Source organism: Cupressus sempervirens, chromosome 9, assembly GCF_028749045.1.
Source record: "Cupressus sempervirens isolate cs-2001-9-10 chromosome 9, ASM2874904v1, whole genome shotgun sequence".
NCBI classification, from domain to species: Eukaryota; Viridiplantae; Streptophyta; class Pinopsida; order Cupressales; family Cupressaceae; genus Cupressus; species Cupressus sempervirens.
In genome coordinates, this window is record NC_143126.1 from 105650136 (window position 1) to 105676038 (window position 25903).

Below are 25903 nucleotides of genomic sequence, written 5' to 3' on the forward strand. Positions count from 1 at the left end.
AAATATATCTGAAAGTAACATCACACGACATGAATAATAAAGTATGTTCTAAGCATCAAATAATGTCTCGACATCTTGAGTCTTGAATATCAAAATAATAGTAATTTATCACTATGCTATGATGGGTCAGGGCGAGGCCTCACATTCTCTCCCACTAGGCATGAACTTCCTCCTGGAGTTCATCAAAAAGGTACAGGTACTGAGATCGCATCTGCGTTGCATCCTCCTATGAAGCTGTGACCTCATCATAACAGTCCCACTGGACCCTAACCTGGTCTAGCTCTCGACCTCGAAGTGCTAGGGTCCGTTGAGCAATAATGCGGATAGGCTCCAGTGCCAACTGTCCGTCCAACCCCACCTATAAAGCATCCCAATCTATAATATGAGACTCATCATAAATGTATCCTCTAAGTACTAAAATATGAAACACATTGTGGATGCGTGACAGGCTAGGTGGAAGAGCTAAATGGTAAGCAACAGGTCCTATCCTCTCAAGGATCTCAAATGACCCAACAAATCAGGGTGCCAACTTAGAGCCTTTTCTGAAATGAATCAACCTCTTGTGTGGTTGCACCCTCAAGAACACTCTATCACCAACTTGATACTCTCGATCTGTCCTCTTCGCATCAGCATACTTCTTTTGCCTATCATGTGCCTCTCTCAGGTGCTGTCTAATCAGGGTCACCTACTGTTCCATCTCCTTCACTAACTGGGGACCAATAGATACTCGATCCTTGATCCTATCCCAACTCAAGGGTGTCCTGCACGATCTCCCATACAAAGCCTCATAAGGTGGCATACCTATTGAAGAATGATGCCCATTGTTATAGGCAAACTCGACAAGATGAAGGTATTCCTCCCGTTTGACCTGATGATCCATCACATACATACGTAGCATGTCCTTCAAAACTTGATTCACTCACTCGGTCTAGCCATCGGTCTGAGGATGGTATGTTGTACTAAAATTGAGCCTAGTGCCCAAAGCTGACTGTAACTCTCTCCAAAATGAAGAAGTGAACAAAGAGTCTCTATCGGAGATGATCTTACGAGGAACACCATGAATTCTAACAATGTCTCACAAGAACACCTGAGCTATGTCTCGTGCTGTGAATGTAGTACGCATGGGTGAGAAATGGGAAACCTTGGTCAATGTGTCAACTATCACCAAAATGGCATCATGGTGACGAGATGACATAGGAAGACCAACAATAAAATCCATAGATATAGTGTCCCATTTCCACACTGCAATCTCAAGCAGCTGGAGAAGCCCGCCAGGATGACGGTGCTCTGCCTTAACCCTCTGGCACTCAAGGCATCTCGCAACTATGCTAGCAATCTGCACTCTCATGCCTAGCCAATGATACAACTACCTCAAATCTACATATAACTTCTTAACACCAGGGTGCACTGCATAAGGTGCTCTGTGAGCCTCAAGTACAATGAGCTCACACAAACCCCCAATGGAAGGTACATACATAAGTCCCCTATGAGGCAAAAGTTCATCAAACTCCAAGGAATACTCTACAAACTTCCCTTCCAAGGGTCTTTGAGAATGTACTAACTGACTAACTTCTGCATAAAGCTCATCAGCTGGTAAGTGCTGCAAGATCTGCTCTCTTAAGTCAGTGCAAGTAGTCACAGATGAAAGCTCATGGTGCCTTCTACTTAAGGCATCTACAACCACATTCTCCTTTTCCTTGATGTAATGAACATCAAAATCATACTCACACAGAAACTCCATCCACCTTCTTTTCCTAGCATTAAGGTTTGGCTGAGAAAATATGTACTGCAAGCTCTGGTGATTAGAATGAAGCTCAAATCTATGACCCAGAAGGAAATTTCACCATCTCACCAAGGCATGAACCACTGCCGCTAGTTCTAGGTCATGAGTAGGATAATTGAGTTCATGAGTCTTCAACTTCCTAGACTCAAAGGAAATAGGTCACCCTTCCTGCATAAGGATTGCCCCTAAACCATCTAAAGATGCATCGGTGCACACCACAAAATCTGCAATAGGATCTAGTACTGCAAGAATTGGTGTACTCGTGAGGGCTCTCTTGAGCTCTTCAAAAGCTCTACCACACTTCTCTGTCCACTCATACTTCTTCTCCTTTTTCTGAAGAGATGTGATGGGGTGTGCCAATCTAGAGAATCCTAAAATGAAGCGTCGGTAATATCCTGCTAGCCCCATAAAGCTCCTCACTTCAGTAACACTAGTGGGTGTTGGCCAATCCATGATGGCCCTAATCTTTGACGGGTCTACTGAGACTCCATCACCTGATATGACATGACCCAAATAATGTATCTTGGGTTTGAAAAATGCACACTTTGACAAGCTGCCAAACAACTAATTCTCTCTCAACCTCTGCAATACCTGTCTAAGGTGCTCTTCATGCTCTCTCTCATCATGAGAATAAATCAGAATGTCATCAAGAAACAAAACCACAAACTTATCCAAAAATGTATGAAATACTCCATTCAGGAGGCTCATGAATACAGCTGGAGCATTCGTAAGGCCAAAAGGTACCATAGTGAACTCGTAGTGGCCATACCTAGTACGAAAAGTTGTTTTGGGGATATCACTATCCACAATCCTCAACTGATGGTAACCCGACTTCAGATCAATCTTTGAAAATACTCAAGCACCCTGCAACTGATCAAAGAGATCATTGATTATGGGAGGAGGATATCGGTTCTTGATGGTCACTTTGTTCAGTTGACGATAATCAATACACAATCTAAGTGATCCATCTTTCTTCTTGACAAAGATCACCGGTGCACCCCAAGGTGACACACTAGGTCGAATATGCCCCTTCTCTAGGAGTTCCTCCAATTGAGCCTTTAGCTCACTAAGCTCATGAGTAGTCATCCTATATGGTGCTCTCGAAACTGGCTCGGCTGCACTATGTCTATGTGAAAATCCACTACTCTAGGTGGAGGCATACCAGGAAGCTCTGAAGGAAACACATCCGCAAACTCCTGAAGGATTGGAAAATCATCAAGGGATGGCTCCCTCTCAGAATCTTCCTCTCTGTCACTAATAGTGATAGAAAATAACTGACAACCCTTTCACATGCACCGTCTAAGCTGCATAGCGGAAATCATATGAAGGGACACTAGCCTCTTCACTCCGAAGATCTCCCTAGAGATACCATCATTATCCACACATTCCACCCTTTTCTGTTGACAATCCATCTTGGCGCTGTGGGCATAAAGCCAATCCATGCCAAGAACAACATCATAAGAACCTAGAGGGGTAATGCGTAGATCAGTCCTAGTGGACATGTCTCCAATTTGCATCTGACAACTCTGCACCATGGAACTAACTAACACTCTAGCTCCTAAGGCTAACTCTACCTCCCAACTAACATCCTGTCTAACTGCCACTAGCCCAGAATGTTCCACCACAAATGGAGATATAAAAGAGTCAGTAGACCCAAAATCAAATAAAACCACAACCATATGGCCCTGTATAATACCTGTAGCCTTGATAACTATGGTCTGATGCTCAGCCTGACTATTGTCAACCGCTGCAAAAACTCTATGGGATCTACCCAGGTCACCAACTGTCGGCTCTGAAAAAGCCCTGCTCTAACCACTAGATGCCTGTCCCTGCAAACACTCCCTAGCTATATGATCCATGCCACCACAAGTGTAGCATGGTCCGTGAGTATAAGATCATGCACCCTGTGACCCAGATTGTTGTGGGCCTCCTGACCTACTAGATCCACTGTATCCACCCCTAGAAGACTTCTGAGTCTTCACTGACCGTGACTGTGGGGCCTATACTTTTTGATCCTGCCTAGGTCCCTATGATTGCCACTACTTGGGATTGGAGCCCTAATAACCCTGAGAAGGTTTTTGCTATTGTTGCTGCTGGGGTTTTGGCTGCTGAGACTGCTGGCCCTTAGAGGACCCTGCTGTATAGTTTTGATTCCCTTTCCAAGGGGGTTTTTTCTGGGAAGAGTTTCGGTTCTGAGATTGATCCCATGACTCCTGCCTACCTCGAGTATCCTTAGCAACTAGTGCTATCTCCACTGCCTATCTAAAGGTGGTAGGGAATGCCATCCGAACTGGTCCCTAAAGAGAGAAATTTAGCCCCATAATAAAGCGATGCACCCATAGTTTCTCGCCCTTCATGTATTCCACATAAGGAAGGAGCTCGAGAAACCTGCTCTCGTAATGTGCCACTATAAGGCCTCTCTAATAAAGAGAATGGAACTCCTCTATCAGTTTCTACCAGAAATGCTCTGACAAGTACCTCTCCTAGAATCTTTCTAGGAAAGATTCCCATGCGAGGGTGTCCATCCTCACTCCACCAATAATCTCCTCCTGATGCCACCAGTTGGAGGCATCCCCTCTCAACTGATGAACTGCTAGGCATGCTTTTAGATTACTCCCATAAGGGCGTAACTCAAATCACCACTGTAGGCTCTGCAACCATGCCTCTGCTACTAAACCCTTAGTGGAACTGGTAAATAATGGTGGCCCAAGTCAAATCAATTCCCTGATATCATCTCCTACATGTCTAGGAGGTCTGTCAAATGGGGGTCCTCTCTGGTGTATGGACTCTTCCTCATGTTCACCCTGACCCTCTAACTGCCTCAGTGGGGGACTCCTAGTCTTCTCTCTGACTTTGGGCCTGCCTCCTCTGGGTCCCTCTGCTTCCACCACTAGAATCTGCTAAACTGGCTGAACTATAGGTACTTCTCTCTGTTGAACTACACCGATCAAAGTCTGCAGTGCATCTATAATGTCCTGGTTCGGGTTCGGTGGTGGTGGAGGTGGAGGTGGTGGTAGTGGAGGTGGTCCATCCTCCTGTCTTGCTCTACCACCCCTAGCCCTACGACCTCTGCCTCACTGGCTACGAGTAACATGCGACATCTACACAATTAAAAGTTTAAGTTTAGGAAGCACAATGGTTTAAGGTTCCTAGTATTGAAACACGGGCTCTGATACCAAAATGTCATGCCCAAAACTACGAGGGCAAAAACATAATTTTTATTTTTATTTTTTAATTAATAATTATTATAATGCTCAAGTTGATAAGTTTGCGATCACATTACAAGAAAAGATTCACTTGATTACATCATAAGTTTATAAACTCTCATGGAGGAATACATTGTTAAACTGAAGCTCTCGATATAACAATAATATCGACGTTTCCTTCATTTCATATTAATCTTGAAACAATAAATTAAAATTTTTCTCTATAACAATATAATTAAGATAGATTTAACGTTTATTACATAGCATCTTTTATCTCATATAAAGTTAACATTATAAGAAAGAAATTTTAAACAAGTTCGACTAGATCAAGTTCAATTACAAATCTCATAGACAATTATTAATTTACAATTTAATCGATATTGAAAAGTCACTAAAAAAAATGATTAACTAGAACTAAAACATATTATATATGTATATATATAATTTACTAACTTTAAATATTTCGACTACTTTAACACAATAATTAACTAACAAAATCCTATTGAAAATCAATTAACAACTAACTAACTCTAAATTTGATCTAATCATAAGTAGAATAAGTGACTAAATTTTAAATAAACCTTAACTTTAAAAGTTAAATAAAATTAAGACTAACTAACTAAAGCATAAAACTATCTAACTACCCTTTTTATTAAATTAAATAATCTTAAAAGCAAACTAAAATAACTTAATCTAAACTAACATTTATCATTAACTTAATTAAAAACATACTAACTAACTCATATTAAACTAAAACTAATTTAACACTCCTCACATTTGATATGAATTAACTAACTAACAAATCTACTAACAATTACTAAAATAAAAGAATAACAATATTACATAAACTAAATTAAATTACAATGACACTAACTAACTATAACAAAAAAGAATGCTAACAAAACATTACTAACAATCACCTAAACTAACCTAAGCTAACCCCTACAACCCTAACCCCCCACACTAACCTAGTCCCCCCATGGACCCCAATGCACTCTCCATGCTGTCCCAAAACAGCCCGCGAGAATCGAGGGTCTACAATTCGCAACCCTAGGAAGACCTGGCCCAAGTACGCAGGTCAGCAGGTCAATCAAAAACAAGACCTCCCCTCCATGGTGATTGGTGGAAAAGAAAGGGGGGGGGGGGGGGGGGAACAAAATTTTAAACAAATTTTACACTCATCCAAAGGCAACATCCAAAACAAGGAGAGACTAGATAGGTGACATCATCCACTATGGTGACAAAAGACTTTTCAAAATAATATTTTTTTTTTTTAAAGCAAATCCAAACTGACGCCCAAGGAAGGTGGTTAGACATTTAAGAGATAAAGTTTTATAGGTAAGAAAGGATATTTAGTTTATATTAATTTTAAATTATGCTATACACAATTTCTATTATCATTATAATTTTAATTTAATTTTACAAGATTTTACAAATGATTTAAAAGAGGATATTTAAAAGAATATTTTCTGTGATGAAAGGGGCATTTAAGTTGTTTCCCCATACAAATTCTAGAGACTATATGGCTCTGCGATACAACTTTTTTTTTTGAAATCTATCTAAGTATAGAATTACAAACAATGCATGTATATATATATATTTTTTTAAGGTGAATAATTTTCTAAGTATAAAATTTTAAAGTGATATATTACTAAGAGTGGATTAAATTTTTCTTTTCAAAGCAAATCTATAAGAACTTGTTACAACTTAATATACTAAGAATTTGGATTATCCATTTTAATCAATGATGCAAGGATTGCTTGATTTAAATATTCCTGCAAACTGAATCTACATCCATGATCATAATTTTCATTTTTAATCATAAGGGAAAACTTGAAAATTTTACCAAATTGAACATCATAAATTCCATCCTATTTCTGATATGCATCCATCTAATTTAAAATTTTGATTGAATCACATGATAAACAATTGTAGTCAAACACTAATTTTATTAATAAACTTGATTCAAGGGCTCAACCGGGAAAGAATCAGGAATAAAACCCAGCTTCATTGCCATTTACATCAAGTTTAAAATACAAATTACAATAGGATCTCAATCCTAAATTTCACAATTTAATCAAATTTTCTTCATGATAATAATCAAGGGATTTATAATGTTTTCTGAAACTCATTTCTAGAACCATGGAGGAAACAGAATCTCATCAGGTGACCAAAAGCATGAACAAAAACAATTCAAAACATGCATATTTATACAAGGTTTTCACAACAAGATCTACAATAAATCAACACTAGGGAAAGGTGGATTCTTCCAACTAGAAAAAGTCAAGCACAACACCAAATTAGATGCCCAATAGGGGCTAATTATCAAGAACTTCCATTCTTCCATTTTGAAATGCCATACTCATACCAGGTTTGTGCTGACAGGTAGGGGCCCATAACACCCTACCCTTTCTCCCTCTTCTCATCCTGAGAAGAGACTCTACACTGGTTGGAGTCCAACTAAACAAACCTTTTCCAAAATTGGTCACTTCTGCCCTCTCCAAGGGTGAGTAATACCAAAACACCCATGCAAGAAAAAAAAATCTCAAAAATTGCAAACATAAACATGAAAGGAAAACAACCAAAATAACATAGTTTTCAAATCTTCCCAACATACCCACAAACATACAAACATTGAAACAACCAAAAAGTAGCATGAGCATGAAACAAAACATGAAAAATAAATAAGGGAGATGAGAATTTCAAACCTTCACAAAGAGGTAATGGCAAAGAACAAGTTTGAGTAGAGTTTCCACTTCCTTCCTTCAACCTTCAAAACTTCTCTCTAAATGTAGAGATTGCGTAACAACCTCTACAAGACCAAGAAGGGCCTCTAAATTGGCCTCCAACTCAACCACCCAAGGGCTCAATAACTACCCCCAGCCACTTGCAATTCTAGAAACTCCTAACTCAACCTACACTATGATTAAACCCTAAGTGGAGATGAGGTGAAGTAACTCAAGATAACCATGGTCAATTTTCGCACAAAGAAAAAAAGAGACTTTTTGAGTGACCTCAAAAGTCAATAAAAGGGGCTTAGGCATTGGAAAAGACCCAACCCATAGCCATACCCTTTGGGTATAATAATATCAAGCTTTAAGCCTTAGGAAAGAAGTTTAGACCCAAATAAAATTTAGGAATAAAATAGGACCATCTAACTACTCTAACTTTTTAAATTAAACACTAATTCAGATTAAGGGATGACTAACTTTGATTAAGAATCCAATTAACAAACTAACACCAACTAAACCAACTTGGGTCCAAACGTTAAACAACTAACCCTAAACAGAGCACTGAAGCACATAATGATTGACGAGTGTCAAGCGACACTAAAAGAACATAATTATGAACATTAACATTTACTGGACAAAGAAGATACATACATATATCTCACAATACAATACGTGAATTACAAACAACAAAGTTTCCAAAATTTAGCACAAAGAGATCAGTTTTGTTCCTCTGTAGGGTTTCTCGACTAAATATCTGCACACTCATTGCACACATCAGTAGTCCCGTAAAATCACATGTACATAAATGTATACGTATTAGAAATTCACATAAATTAAAACATACATCAATAAGGGTTTCTTCAACCTGCTTAATTCTTAATCATTTAAAAGCTCTTAAATCAAAGTCTCAATCCTACATTTACTGGTTTCATCAACATACATATACATGAAACATTAAATGACAATCATCAAATATATCTGAAAGTAACATCACAAAACATGAATAATAAAGTATGTTCTAAGCATCATATAATGTCTCCACATCTCGAGTCGTGAATATCAAAATAATAGTAACGTATCACTATGCTACAATGCGTCAGGGCGAGGCCCCACAAAGGGAAATTTTTAGTTCACTATTGATCCAAAATGAGTTAAATTAGTTAACTCCTTTTTCTAATCAAATTGAATCAGTTAACTCCTTATTTTACTCAAATTAAATCTGTTAACTCCCCTTAATTTGGAAATCTCCCTTTATGACTAAACTTCACCTTTAATCCTGACCGTTGATTGAAATTGATCTTAACCTTTGATGAATTCCAGGAAAGTCTATTTAAGAGACCCTCATCTCTTCATTTTGAAAGGTTGAATGACAATTTGCATCGAATTGTTGCAGAAAATCATACTCACATTTGCTCATATTCACATACGTAAATATCAATTTTGACCAAAAGTTGACCAGGCTTAACCACGGTTGACTTAAGTTGACTAGTTTTGAAAATAATTTTGAAATAATTAAACGAAATTATTTAATTAAATGGAGTACTTACTTCTAATTAATTAAACAAAGTTATTTAATTAAACGAGAAGCCATTCCTAATTAATTAAATGAAGTTATTTAATTAAATAAGAAAAGTGTCTTTGATTAATTAAAGATTATTTAATTAAATAGAAAAAGTAATTATCAGAGCATATCTCATTTTATTAAATTAAATATCTCAACAAAATCTCTCTTCAGTTCAAAAAGAGAAATTTCCAGTTCACTATTGATAAAAAATGAGTTAAATTAATTAAATCCTTTTTCTACTCAAATTGAATCAGTTAACTCTTTATTTTACTCAAATTAAATCTCTTAACTCTCTTTAATTCGAAAATTTCTCTTTATGACTAAACTTCACCTTTAATCCTGACCGTTGATTGAAATCGATCTCAACCGTTGATGAATTTCAAGAAAGTCTATTTAAGAGACCCTCATCTCTTCATTTTCAAAGGTTGAATGAGAATTTGCATAGAATTGTTGCTGTAATTCATACTCACATTTGTTCATATTCACAAACACAAATATTAAGTTTGACCAAAAGTTGACAAGATTTAAACACGGTTGACTTGAGTTCACTAGTTTCGAAAAGAATTTTAAAATAATTAAATAAAATTATTTAATTAAAAGCAGTACTTACTTCTAATTAATTAAACAAAGTTATTTAATTAAATGAGAAGCCATTCCTAATTAATTAAATGAAGTTATTTAATTAAATAACAAAAGTGTCTCTAATTAATTAAAGATTATTTAATTAAATAGAAAAAGTAATTATGAGAGCATATCTCATTTTATTAAATTAAATATCTCAACAAAATCTCTCTTAAGTTCAAAAAGAGAAATTTCAAGTTCACTATTCATCAAAAATGAGTTAAATAAGTTAACTCCTTTTTCTACTCGAATTGAATCAGTTAACTCCTTTTTTTACTCAAATTAAATCTGTTAACTCCCTTTAATTTTGAAATCTCCCTTTATGACTGAACTTCACATTTAATCCTGACCGTTGATTGAAATCGATCTCGACTGTTGATGAATTCTAGGAAAGTCTATTTAAGAGACCCTCATCTCTTCATTTTTAAAGGTTGAATGAGAATTTGCATCAAATTGTTGCTGGAATTCATACTCACATTTGCTCATATTCACATATCAAGTTTGACCAAAAGTTGACAAAATTTAACCACGGTTCACAAGAGTTGACTAGTTTCAAAATTATTTTTGAAATAATTAAACGAAATTATTTAATTAAATGGAGTACTTACTTCTAATTAATTGAACAAAGTTATTTAATTAAATGAGAAGCCATTCTTAATTAATTAAATGAAATTATTTAATTAAATAAGAAAAGTGTCTCTAATTATTTAAAGATTATTTAATTAAATAGAAAAAGTAACTATGAGAGAATATCTCATTTTATTAAATTAAATATCTGAACAAAATCTCTCTTTAGTTCAAAAAGAGAAATTTCCAGTTCACTATTGATAAAAAATGAGTTAAATGAGTTAACTCCCTTTTCTACTCAAATTGAATCAATTAACTCCTTATTTTACTCAAATTAAATCTGTTAACTCCCTTTAATTTGAAAATCTCCCTTTATGACTAAACTTCACCTTTAATCCTGACCGTTGATTGAAATCGATCTCAACCGTTGATTAATTCTAGGAAAGTCTATTTAAGAGACCGTCATCTCTTCATTCTGAAAGGTTGAATGAGAATTTGCAACGAATTGTTGGTGGAATTCATACACACATTTGCTCATATTTGCATATGCAAAGACCAAGTTTGACCAAAAGTTGACCAGATTTAACCACGGTTGACTTGAGTTGACTAGTTTCAATTTTCTTTTTGAAATAATTAAATAAAATTATTTAATTAAATAGAGTACTTACTTATAATTAATTAAACAAAGTTATTTAATTAAATGAGAAGCCATTCCTAATTAATTAGATGAAGTTATTTAATTAAATAAGAAAAGTGTCTAATTAATTAAAGACTACTTAATTAAATAGAAAAAGTAATTATGAGAGCATATCTCATTTTATTAAATTAAATATCTCAACAAAATCACTCTTCAGTTCAAAAAGGGAAACTTCCAGTTCACTATTGATTAAAAATGAGTTAAATCAGTTAACTCCTTTTTCTACTGAAATTTAATCAGTTAACTCCCTGTTTTACTCAAATTAAATCTGTTAACTCCCTTTAATTTGAAAATTTCCTTTTATGACTGAACTTCACCTTTAATCTTGACCGTTGATTGAAATCGATCTCAACCGTTGATGAATATTCAGGAAAGTCTATTTAAGAGACCCTCATCTCTTCATTTTGAAAAGTTGAATGAGAATTTTCATCGAATTGTTGCTGGAATTCATACTCACATTTGCTCATATTCACATACGCAAAGATCAAGTTTGACCAAAAGTTGACCAGATTTAACCACGATTGACTTAAGTTAACTAGTTTCAAAAAGAATTTTTAAATAATTAAACGAAATTATTTAATTAAACGGAGTACTTACTTCTAATTAATTAAACAAAGTTATTTAATTAAATGAGAAGCCATTCCTAATTAATTAAATGAAGGTATTTAATTAAATAACAAAAGTGTCTCTAATTAAATAAAGATTACTTAATTAAATAGAAAAAGAAATTATGAGAGCATATCTCATTTTATTAAATTAAGTATCTCAACAAAATCTCTCTTTAGTTCAAAAAGAGAAATTTTCAGTTCACTATCGATAAAAAATGAGTTAAATTAGTTAACTCTTTTTTCTACTCAAATTGAATCAGTGAACTCCTTATTTTACTCAAATTAAATCTTTTAACTCCCTTTAATTTGGAAATCTCCCTTTATGACTGAACTTCACCTTTAATCCTGACCGTTGATTGAAATCGATCTCTACCGTTGATGAATTCTAGGAAAGTCTATTTAAGAGACCCTCATCTCTTCATTTTGAAAGGTTGAATGAGAATTTGCATTGAATTGTTGCTGGAATTCATACTCACATTTTCCCATATTCACATATGCAAAGATTAAGTTGGACCAAAAGTTGACCAGATTTAACCACGGTTGACTTGTGTTGACTAGTTTTGAAAAAAATTTAGAAATAATTAAATACAATTATTTAATAAAATAGAGTATTTAGTTCTAATTAATTAAACAAAGTTATTTAATAAAATGAGAAGACATTCCTAATTAATTAAATGAAGTTATTTAATTAAATAAGAAAAGTGTCTCTAATTAATTAAAGATTACTTAATTGAATAGAAAAATTAATTATGAGAGCATATCTCATTTTATTAAATTAAATATCTCAACAAAATCTCTCTTCAGTTCAAAAAGGAAAATTTCCAGTTCACTTTGATAAAAAATGAGTTAAATCAGTTAACTCCTTTTTCTACTCAAATTGAATCAGTTAACTTCTTACTTTACTCAAATTAAATATGTTAACTCCATTTAATTTGGAAATCTCCCTTTATGACTGAACTTCAACCTTAATCCTGACCGTTGATTGAAATCGATCTCAACCATTGATGAATTTCAGGAAAGTCTATTTGAGAGACCCTCATCTCTTCATTTTGAAAGGTTGAATGAGAATTTGCATCAAATTGTTGATGGAATTCATACTCACATTTGCTCATATTCACATACGCAAAGATCAAGTTTCACCAGAAGTTGACTAGATTTAACCACAGTTGACTTGAGTTGACTAGTTTCAAAAAGAATTTTGAAATAATTAAAAAAAATTATTTAATTAAATGGAGTACTTACTTCTAATTAATTAAATAAAGTTATTTAATTAAATGAGAAGCCATTCCTAATTAATTAAATAAAGTTATTTACTTAAATAAGGAAGTTGTCTCTAATTAATTAAAGATTATTTAATTAAATAGAAAAAGTAATTATGAGAGCATATCTCATTTTATTAAATTTAATATCTCAACAAAATCTCTCTTCAGTTCAAAAAGAAAAATTTCCAGTTCACTATTGATTAAAAATGAGTTAAATCAGTTAACTCATTTTTCTACTCAAATTGAATCAGTTAACTCCTTATTTTACTCAAATTGAATCTGTTAACTCCCTTTAATTTGGAAATCTCCTTTTATGACTGAATTTTCCCTGTAATCTCGACTGTTGATTGAAATCGATCTCAGCCATTGATGAATTCCAAGAAAGTCTATTTAAGAGACCCTCATCTCTTCATTTTGGAAGGTTGAATGAGAATTTGCATCGAATTGTTGCTAAAATTCATACTCACATTTCCTCATATTCACATATGAAAAGATCAAGTTTGACAAAAATTTGACCACATTTAACCACGGTTGACTTGAGTTGACTAGTTTCAAAAAGAATTTTGAAATAATTAAATAAAATTATTTAATTAAATGAGAAGTCATTCCTAATTAATTAAATGAAGTTATTTAATTAAATAAGAAAAGTGTTTCTAATTAATTAAAGCTTAATTAAATAGAAAAAGTAATTATGAGAGCATATCTCGTTTTATTAAATTAAATATCTCAACAAAATCTCTCTTCAGTTCAAAAAGGGAAATTTCCAGTTCACTATTGATCAAAAAATGAGTTAAATCAGTTAACTCCTTTTTCTACTCAAATTGAATCCGTTAACTTCTTATTTTACTCAAATCAAATCTGTTAACTCCCTTTAATTTGGAAATCTCCCTTTATGACTGAACTTCACCTTTAATCCTGACCGTTGATTGAAATCGATCTCAAGTATTGATGAATTCAAGGAAAATCTATTTAAGAGACCCTCATCTCTTCATTTTGAAAGGTTGAATAAGAATTTGCATCAAATTGTTGCTAGAATTCATACTCACATTTGCTCATATTCACATACGCAAAGATCAAGTTTGACCAAAAGTTGACCAGATTTAACCATGGTTGACTTGAGTTGACTAGTTTCAAAATTTTTTTGAAATAATTAAAAGAAATTATTTAATTAAATAGAGTACTTACTTCTAATTAATTAAACAAGGTTATTTAATTAAATGAGAAGCCATTCCTAATTAATTAAATGAAGCTATTTAATTGTATCTAATTAATTAAAGATTACTTAACTAAATAGAAAATGTATTTATGGGAGCATATCTAATTTTATTAAATGAAATATCTGAAAAAAATCTCTTTTCAATTCAAAAAGGAAAATTTTGAGTTCACTATTGATCAAAACTGAGTTAAATCAATTAACTACTTTTTCTACTCAAATTGAATCAGTTAACTCCTTATTTTACTCAAATTAAATCTATTAACTCCCTTTAATTTAGAAATCTCCTTTTATGACTAAACTTCACCTTTAATCCTGACCGTTGATTGAAATCGATCTCAACCATTGATGAATTCTAGGAAAGTCTATTTAAGAGACCCTCATCTCTTTATTTTGAAAGGTTGAATGAAAATTTGCATCGAATTGTTTCTGGAATTCATACTCACATTTGTCTATATTCACATACACAAAGATTAGGTTGGACAAAAATTTGACCAGATTTAACCACGGTTGACTTGAGTTGACTATTTTCGAAAAGAATTTTAAAATAATTAAACAAAATTATTTAATTAAATGGAGTACTTACTTCTAATTAATTAAATAAAGTTATTTAATTAAATGATAAGCCATTCCTAATTAATTAAACGAAGTTATTTAATTAAATAAGAAAAGTGTCTCTCATTAATTAAAGATTATTTAATTAAATAGAAAAAGTAATTATGAGAGCATATCTCATTTTATTAAATTAAATATCTCAACAAAATCTCTCTTCAGTTCAAAAAGGGAAATTTCTAGTTCACTATTGATGAAAAATGAGTTAAATCAGTTAACTCCTTTTTCTTCTCAAATTGAATCAGTTAACTCCTTATTTTACTCAAATTAAAACTGTTAATTCCCTTTAATTTGGAAATCTCCCTTCATGACTGAACTTCACCTTTAATCCTGACCGATGTTTGAAATCGATCTCAACCGTTGATGAATTCCAGGAAAGTCTATTTAAGAGACCCTCATCTCTTCATTTTGAAAGGTTGAATGAGAATTTGCATTGAATTTTTGCTAGAATTTGTACTCACATTTGCTCATATTCACATACGCAAATATCAAATTTGACCAGAAGTTGACCAGATTTAACCATGGTTGACTTGAGTTGACTAGTTTCGAAAAGAATTTTGAAATAATTAAATGAAATTATTTAATTGAATGGAGTACTTCTAATTAATTAAACAACGTTATTTAATTAAATGAGAAGCCTTTCCTAATTAATTAAATGATGTTATTTAAGTAAATAAGAAAAGTGTCTCTGATTAATTAAAGATTATTTAATTAAATAGAAAAAGTAATTATGAGAGCATATCTCATTTTATTAAATTAAATATCTCAAAAAAATCTCTCTTTAGTTCGAAAAGAGAAATTTTCAGTTCACTATTGATAAAAAATGAGTTAAATTAGTTAACTCCTTTTTCTACTCAAATTGAATCAATTAACACATTATTTTACTCAAATTAAATCTGTTAACTCTCTTTAATTTGGAAATCTCTCTTTATGACTGAAATTCACCTTTAGTCCTAACCGTTGATTGAAATTGATCTCAACCGTTGATGAATTCCATAAAAGTCTATTTCAGAGACCATCATCTCTTCATTTTGAAAGATTGAATGAAAATTTGCATCGAATTTGTTGGCATTATGATACATTTTTGTCATTAGTTACAACACTTATTGGATTTTGAATGCTTACCGAGCTCTCACCGGACATTCCTTTGTAAGCCAAGCTTTACCTAGTTCTCAGTGTTTATCGAGTGATCGAGGTGAACAAAGAAGTCAGTGTTTACCGAGTGATCAAGGTGAACAAAGCCGCCAGTGTTTACCAAGTGTTCGAGGTAAAGAAAGGAATCAGTTTTGACCGAGTGAAGATGTACTTAGTATTGACCAAGAACTTCGTGATAACTAAGCTCCTGAGGTTATCAAGGAAATTAATTTTACCGAGCTCAGACAGTTATCAAGGAAACTAACTATCACCAAGTCACAAGGTTCTATCGAGTGTTTCCTTTGATCACCGAGCTATAGTTCAGATAGAAGTGTTCACCGAGTGACATCCCTTCTACTGAGTCTCCAGTGGTTACCGAGTTCAGAACTACTCGAAGTGTTTAGTATGGACCGTGCCTTCACTTCTACCAAGTGCATGACGATGTCGAGTAACGCAGTGGACACCGAGTATCAGAAGGACACCGAGTCAGTTCAGTGAACCCGAGTTTTTTACCTTGGGCCGACTTTGTATATAGATTTTCACTTGTTGTTTTGGCCGACTTTGCATGTATTGTTTATTTGGATGGTATATATATGCAATGTATTGTATTATTCAAATGTAATAGTAATGAATGAAAATGCGAAAGTGTGAAAGAAATACATGCGTGCGAAAGTATGTGTGCTGAGTTGTGAAGGTATTCAGCAAGGTCAAGTTTTGGAGCAGAAAAGTTTTATCTATCACATCAAGGTGAATCAAAGCATAGCAGATCTTATCAGCAATCAGTTGTAATCAGATCCACTATTTCATTCTAACAGGTGAATCAGTTTTTGTAAATCCTTTAACAAGGTAGACTTAACAGTCTTTTGTAAATCTCCTAATAGAGTGCATACTTTATTGTATGTTTGTAAATCCTCTAACAAGGTGGATCTAGCAATCCTTTGTGCTCCTAACAGGGAAGATCACCAGAAGTGGTCATTGTAAGCCTTAACCGGCCAACTTCATACTGCAGTAACGAAGCTTTGTGGGTTTCATCCCCACCCCAGTTATACTTTCTATTTGAAAGGTTTCTGGGTCACCAAATCTGTGTGTTCAAGTGTTACAAATGATTTTGTTTCATGCTTACATTAGGTTACTTGGATGAATGGTGAATATATCAGTATGTAGTTTTATTGTTTGAAATTTTAAAAGTTACTGATTCACCCCTCCCCTCTCAGTAACTTGTCATATCTTGAATATTTCTAACAATTGGTATCAGAGCAATAAGGTTCTCAAGATAAAAGTTTCACAGCTTGAGCAAAGATCAAGGACAATGGAGATATTCAGACTTGACAAAACTATTGAGAATGAAAAGCTAGATCTGAAAATGGCCATGGCTCAACTCAATGAAGCAAAAGAGCATCTTTCACAATCCTTGAAAAGAAGAAAAGAACTTGCAAGGCAAATGAATGACCATCAGTATGTTGAAGAAAAGATTGAAGATCTCTCACCATCAAGTAGTTCAGATGAAGCTGACAAAGCAATCAAAGAACTTTTAGAAAAGAATGGATCTCTGCAGGAAGAAGTAAGAAAGCTCAAAAGGGAACAAGAAATCTAGTCCATCAGGCTATGTGAAATCTTGGAGCAAAGGAACAAGGCAGCTGAAGACTTAGAGGTAAGGAATAATCAATCCTCTCAGCTTGAAAATCTTGTAACTCAATTATCTAATGCAAATAAAGAAATTATGAATCTAAGATCTGAGAATGAGAATTTGAGAAATGACTTAATTACTGAAAGGCAAATCAATGCAAGCTTACAAAGTGATCTAATCTCTGAAAAACAAGTCAATGAGAGAATGGTAAAATCTCAAAAGGACATGGATCAATTGAATCTGCAAAATGAAGAAAACTTTCATAAACAAAATGGTAAAGCAGGCCTTGGATACAAGGAAGAAGGTGAATCCTCCAAACAGGGTACTCAAAAGAATCAAAAACCTACTTGTAGCCACTGTGGTAAGTTAGGTCATACATCTAACAGATGTTGGAGCAATGGAAAAGGCAAATTTAATGGAAAGTGCTACAATTGCAATCAGCATGGACACAAAGCCAATGAATGCAAAGAGAAACCAAAATTTGAAGGTAAATGTCACAAATGTCAAAAGCAAGGTCATAAGGCATCACAATGCAAATCCAAATCATTTAATCTAGCAGAACAACTTGTCAAAGAAATATTTGGTTGGGACTACAACACTTGGTGCAGATGTCATTATTGTGGAGAATATGGTCATACGGGCATAAACTGTGCAAGGCATCACCTAAGAAAAAGGGATACCACTGTAAGATGTTATACATGTACAGAACTTGGTCATATATCTAAAAACTGCATGAACATAAAAAAAGTCGAGGATGAGAAGAAAATCAAAGTAGACAATATTCGGAAGCAAATGAAGCAACAATGGATTCCTAAGTCTACCGAGCCAGATAATTCAAGTGATGGAATGGTCACTCAAGAAGTGAGTGACTCTACCATTTCCAATTAAGACTCATCAGGATAAGACCAGGACTGTATCTACAAAGCAATATCCCAAGTAGTCCTACAATGAAAATATGATCAAATCAGTATTTCAGATACATCAGGATCATGGTTGGTTCTTCTCTTACCGAGTTAAGGTCGGTTTAACCTATTTTCTTTTGGTTACCGAGTTGTGAAGTTTAAGCCGAGCTAGTGGCTGACAGTCTGTCGATCGCAGCTACCTCCGTACTGAACATTTATGGTGAATTTTTCATCAAAAGGGCAGATTTCGACCTCATTTTTCACCGCGAATTTGAGATTTACATACAAAAAAAAGGGCTTTCAAGCGAGTTCAAGCGATTTGAAGAGATTTTCCAGCGAAGTATTCTTACGAAACCTTTTCACTCATCGAGCAGCAATGGCATCTGCAAGGTGAAGAAGGGTTCCAAAATGCTTGTGAAGGGAACGGAATGGAAGGCACCTACGTTCAAGCTCGTTCCTGCCATCGCTGAATCGCTCAATCCCAATGGAGCTCAATCACAGATTCCACCCAAGGTACTCCTCGTGAACGACATTCGCACTCATTTTAAGTGTGCTATTCAAGAAATAGGGACATTGGACATGGATAATGCCCTAGAGGAGTTATGTGTAAATGGTTCTCTCAAAATCGAGCACAAGCATTTGGAAACTAAAGGTTTGACTCACATCGTGCATATGCCTAGAAACTTTCAAACCAAATGGATTAGGTATATCTTGAGTCGAGTGCATAATGGTCAGTTGTGGTTGGAACAACCCATTTTTATAACCAAGAAGATGATTCAAAAAATCACGGGTCTCCCGATGCTCAGCAAAGCCAAAACCACCAAAACCCTAGGACGGGATGAGTTACAGAGGCAAACCCTAGCCGAATGGGATGGTAGAGGTTTGAAGGTTAACACTGTAACAGATCCGGAACTAAGATTTGGCATACATATTATTGCATATAAGTTATATAGTTCCAGCAGGTTAAATAGTGTACCGTGTGAAGCTGTGGATTTGGCCCTAAAAATTGTAAAGAAGAATCTTGAGTTTGATCTGTCAGAAGTAATGTTGAAGCAGTTAAACAAGAACATGGACAGTATAAGGACATCGAAGAATAACCCCTGTAAATTTGGATCTCTATTAATATGTTTACTATTTTATGTACAAAAATTCTTTCCATCAAAGGGAACTGTAGAATGGAGAAAAGATGTCCCAATTTTGTATCAGATTAAAGAGTTTATAGCAGAGATGGGAGAAAATTTTGATAGTATCATGGATAACTATTTTGAAGACTTTAAGGAGAGGATGAATAACCGATTCAGAATTCCTCCTAGGCTTGTTGAAGAATATAAAGATGACGTATGTTTTATGGTTGACTGTGACAAGGTGTACATACAGGCAGTTAGACCCCGAGTTGCATGGGTGAAACCTCTTCCATATGAGGTAAATATTGATGAAACAAGGGATATCATTGAAGCACTGGTAAATGAGCCAGTAGACCCAAGGCAACGGATTTTTGGTACTTATGATGAAGAAAAGGCCAGAATTGAACTGGAAATCAAAATTCCACAGGCCATCAGCAAAGGTAAGAGGAAAGTGGCCAAACTGAAAACTGCAATAGGTCCTCTTATGCTCACCGAGGGAAAAGGTGAAGATAAAGAAAGTGAAGAAGAAGAAGAAGGAGAAGAAGAATCAGAAGAAGAGCAACCGGCAAAGAAGAAAGGCAAGGTAATCATTACCAAGCCCAAGAAGCAGCCTACTGCAGTATTTACTCGGAGGACAAGAAAAGGTATTCAGGAACCTGTATTGGTCAAGCCTGCACCTACATTCGAGCAAAGGCTTAAATCATTGGAAGAAGGAGCTGGCATCACAAATTTCAAGGCATTGAAATTTGAGACAAGGACTGATGCAGAGAAAATGCAGATTGAGGAACTGGTACTTAACAAAATGGGAAAATGGAAATACTCTCCGGACCAGATTGCTCCTCATATCTCTAAAGAACTACTGGAGAGAGTACAGTCAAGATGGGAGTTAGCCACCAAGACGGTAAAAGATATATATGAGCAATCCCTGAAGAATCTTCAGCCTAGTCTCACTGGAGCAGAGGTAAAATCTGAATTGAAAACCTATGAAGGTAAAATGATGATCAGATTCCACACTTGTTTGATTTTGATCAAAGATATAGAGCATGTTGTAAATGATGCTACAAACATGTGGAAAAACATCTATCATCTACGTAAGCCCAGTGTAGACCCAGTAGAAATAAAGGATGATGACAGCAGCAGCAGCAGTGATGAATCAGATAGCGCTCCATCCATCACAGTTACACCAGGAGAGTTGCATGCAATAATGGAAGAGAAAGAGGAAGAAGCTGAAGAGGAAGATAAAGAGGATGATCCGGTAAAAATTGCAGCAGCAGTTATTGCATCCCTTCCTCACTCCCCAGCTAAACCTATGACATCATCAAGGTTGGAGTCAGCTTTAGCAGGTTCATCTACACCAGATTTACCATCTACACCTGCCATATCTCAGCTCCAGGTATCATCAGTGGAAGTGACTACCACTTTGTCTACCGAGCTGCACCCCTCTTCATCTACCGAGTTGGCCTCCTCGACTCCATCATCATCAGTTGGTATTGCTGTGAGTTCTCAAATTTTGACTACTCCAATTTGTTCTACAATTTTGTCGCCATCTACTTCAGGCACAGTGAGCTTAGATACTATATTACCGAGTGTATCACCATTTTTGGCTAGTACCCAAATTTTTGACCCTTTACATACTCCTATTGGCACTCAACCCTCAAGCATCCCAGTTTTTACTGCTAGTCCTTCTGTCTCTACTGTTGTGTCTATTCCAAAGGTCAAACCAGTCATCTCAGAAGTCAAACAAAAGAAACCATTAAGACTTATGATCACTGGAAAGGAAATTCCTGAAGACATTGACTTGGACACAGAGATAGTAATTTCAAAGATTGACTTTGATAATTCTACCATTGAAGAAATGAGGTATGCTAGTCAACTTATTGAGAAAAAGGCTACTCAGATGTAGTTAAGATTGGAAAGGGATAAGGAATACAAGATAATTGAGGATGCTCGGAACATAATTACTGAGGCTATAGGTGTTGATGTTGATACTTCTCAACACATTTTGATTCAATTGGAAGAGGCAGTTAATAAATTCAATGAAGATGCCTCCGGACAAGAAAAGTTGATTGAGCGTGCAGCAAAGAAATTTGATAATAAGGTGTTGGGGCACATTGCCCAGAACATTGCAATAAATCAGGTTGCATTAACCTCAGTTTTGGTAGATATGGAAAATTCTTTTAATAATGTAACATCTCTTTTTGCTAAGCTTTGTGATGTTACCGAGTATACTAAGGGAATAAGAGAGAAACTAAATAAAATTGATGAGGATCTGAAGGTGAGCGCACAGAACTTGAAGCTTGACCCTAGTTCAAGCTCATCTCATCACCTCAGGATCAAATTTTTGTTAGAGAAGCAGGCAGAGCTGTTGAGAGAAGAGGCAAGGATCCAATCTACATTGTTAGATATCCAAAACATGATCCTTCCCATCATGGATTCAATGCAGAAGCACATTGCACATTCAAAGACATTAATCCATGATAATAACTTCTCCATTGCAGACCATGTGATTGAACTCTCGGCTGAAGTTCAAGTAGCTCTTTCCACCTGCAAAATTTTGTAAGAGAATTGGGATAAGACTCTCCAGCTTATTCTTTAGGTACATTCAGAGTTCATCTCTCATTTTGGTGTTTCAATATAAGTATATATATTCTTTTATTCTTTGGCATTATTGTCAAAAAGGGGGAGATTATTGTTGGATATGTATACTATGAGTGAATAAGTGTTTTCGGAGAAATTGTACAAAGGAAGAGATATACAGCTCATGTAAATACTGTATGTACATTCTATGGGGGAGTTGTATATAACGAAGCTATGTATATTCAGAATCAGTCATCAGCATGTCAGATAAATTCTGTCTCATAAGTGTTTTTGTCACTAATGCCAAAGGGGGAGATTGTTGGAATTATGATACATTTTTGTCATTAGTTACAACACTTATTGGATTCTGAATGCTTACCGAGCTCTCACTGGACATTCCTTTGTAAGTCAAGCTTTACCTAGTTCTCAGTGTTTACCGAGTGATCGAGGTGAACAAAGAAGTCAGTGTTTACCGAGTGATCGAGGTGAACAAAGCAGCCAGTGTTTACCGAGTGTTCGAGGTAAAGAAAGGAATCAGTTTTGACCGAGTGAAGATGTACTTAGTATTGACCGAGAACTTCGTGATAACCGAGCTCCTGAGGTTATCAAGGAAATTAATTTTATCGAGCTCAGATGGTTATCAAGGAAACTAACTATCACCGAGTCACAAGGTTCTATCGAGTGTTTCCTTTGATCACCGAGCTACAGTTCAGATAGAAGTGTTCACCGAGTGACATCTCTTCTACCGAGTCTCCAGTGGTTACCGAGTTTAGAACTACTCGACGTGTTTAGTATGGACCATGCCTTCACTTCTACTGAGTGCATGACGATGCCGAGTAACGCAGTGGACGCCGAGTATCAGAAGGACACCGAGTCAGTTCAGTGAACCCAAGTTTTTTACCTTGGGCCGACTTTGTATAGAGATTTGCACTTGTTGTTTTGGCCGACCTTGCATGTATTGTTTATTTGGATGGTATATATATGCAATGTATTGTATTATTCAAATGTAATAGTAATGAATGAAAATGCGAAAGTGTGAAAGAAATACATGTGTGCGAAAGTATGTGTGCTGAGTTGTGAAGGTATTCAGCAAGGTCAAGTTTTGGAGCAGAAAAGTTTTATCTATCACATCAAGGTGAATCAGAGCATAGCGGATCTTATCAGCAATCAGTTGTAATCAGATCCACTATTTCATTCTAACAAGTGAATCAGTTTTTGTAAATCCTTTAACAAGGTAGGCTTAACAGTCTTTTGTAAATCTCTTAACAAAGTGCATACTTTATTGTATGTTTGTAAATCCTCTAACAAGGTGGATCTAGAAATCCTTTGTGCTCCTAATAGGGCAGATCACCAGAAGTGGTCATTGTAAGCCTTAACCGGCCAACTTCATACTGCAGTAACGAAGCTTTGTGGGTTTCATCCCCACCCCAGTTTTACTTTCTATTTGGAAGGTTTCTAGGTCACCAAATCTGTGTGTTCAAGTGTTACAAATGATTTTGTTTCATGCTTACAGTAGGTTACTTGGATGAATGGTGAATATATCAGTATGTAGTTTTATTGTTTGAAATTTTAAAAGTTACTGATTCACCCCTCCCCTCTCAGTAACTTGTCATATCTTGAATATTTCCAACAGAATTGTTGCTGGAATTCATACTCACATTTGCTCATATTCACATACGTAGAGATCAAGTTTGACCAAACGTTGACTAGATTTAACCACGGTTGACTTGAGTTGACTAGTTTCGAAAAGAATTTTAAAATAATTAAACGAAATTATTTAATTAAATGGAGTACTTACTTCTAATTAATTAAACAAATTTATTTATTTAAATGGGAAGCCATTCCTAATTAATTAATTGAAGTTGTTTAATTAATTAAGAAAAGTGTCTCCAATTAATTAAAGATTATTTAATTAAATAGAAAAAGTAATTATGAGAGCATATCTCATTTTATTAAATTAAATATCTGAACAAAATCTCTCTTTAGTTGAAAAAGGGAAATTTCCAGTTCACTATTGATCAAAAATGAGTTAAATCAGTTAACTCCTTTTTCTACTCAAATTGAATCATTTAACTCCTTATTTTACTCAAATTAAATCTGTTAGCTCCCTTTAATTTGGAAATCTCTCTTGATGACCGAACTTCACCTTTAATCCTAACTGTTGACTGAAATAGATCTCAACCGTTGATGAATTCCAAGAAAGTCTATTTAAGAGACCCTCATCTCTTCATTTTGAAAGTTTGAATGAGAATTCGCATCGAATTGTTGTTGGAATTCATACTCACATTTGCTCATATTCACATAAGCAGAGATCAAGTTTGACAAAAAGTTGACCAGATTTAACCACGATTGACTTGAGTTGACTAGTTTCGAAAAGAATTTTGAAATAATTAAATGAAATTATTTAATTAAATGCAGTACTTACTTCTAATTAATTAAACAAAGTTATTTAATTAAATGAGAAGCCATTCCTAATTAATAAAATGAAGTTATTTAATCAAATAAGAAAAGTGTCTCTAATTAATTAAAGATTATATAATTAAATAGAAAATGTAATTATGAGAGCATATCTCATTTTATTAAATTAAATATTTGAACAAAATCTTTTTTTAGTTCAAAAAGGAAAATTTCCAGTTCACTATTGATAAAAAATGAGTTAAATCAGTTAACTACTTTTTCTACTCAAATTGAATCAGTTGACTCCTTATTTTACTCAAATTAAATCTGTTAACTCTCTTTAATTTGGAAATCTCCCTTTACGACTGAACTTCACCTTTAATCTTGACCGTTGATTGAAATTGATCTCAAGCGTTGATGAATTTCAGGAAAGCCTATTTAAGAGAGGGTCATCTCTTTATTTTGAAAGGTTGAATGAGAATTTGCATCGAATTGTTGCTGGAATTCACACTAACATTTGCTCATATTCACATACGCAAATATCAAGTTTGACCAAAAGTTGACAAGATTTAACCACGGTTGCCTAGTTTCGAATAGAATTTTGAAATAATTACACGAAATTATTTCATTAAATGGAGTACTTACTTCTAATTAATTAAACAAATTTATTTAATTAAATAAGAAGCCATTCCTAATTAATTAAATGAAGTTATTTAATTAAATAAGAAAAGTGTCTGTAATTAATTAAAGATTATTTAATTAAATAGAAAAAGTAATTACGAGAGCATATCTCATTTTATTAAATTAAATATCTCAACAAAATCTCTCTTCAGTTCAAAAAGAGAAACTTCTAGTTCACTATTGATCAAAAATTAGTTAAATCTGTTAACTCCTTTTTCTACTCAAATTGAAATAGTTAACTCCCTATTTTACTCAAATTAAATCTGTTAATTCCCTTTAATTTGGAAATCTCTCTTTATGACTGAACTTCACCTTTAATCCTGATCGTTGATTGAAATTGATCTCAACCGTTGATGAATTCCAGAAATGTCTATTCAAGAGACCCTCATCTCTTCATTTTGAAAGGTTGAATTTGAATTTGCATCGAATTGTTCCTGGAATTCATACTCACATTTGCTCATTTTCACATACGCAAAGATAAAGATTGACCAAAAGTTGACCAAATTTAACCACGGTTGACTAGTTTCGAAATGAATTTTGAAATAATTAAATGAAATTATTTAATTAAACAGAGTACTTATTTCTAATTAATTAAA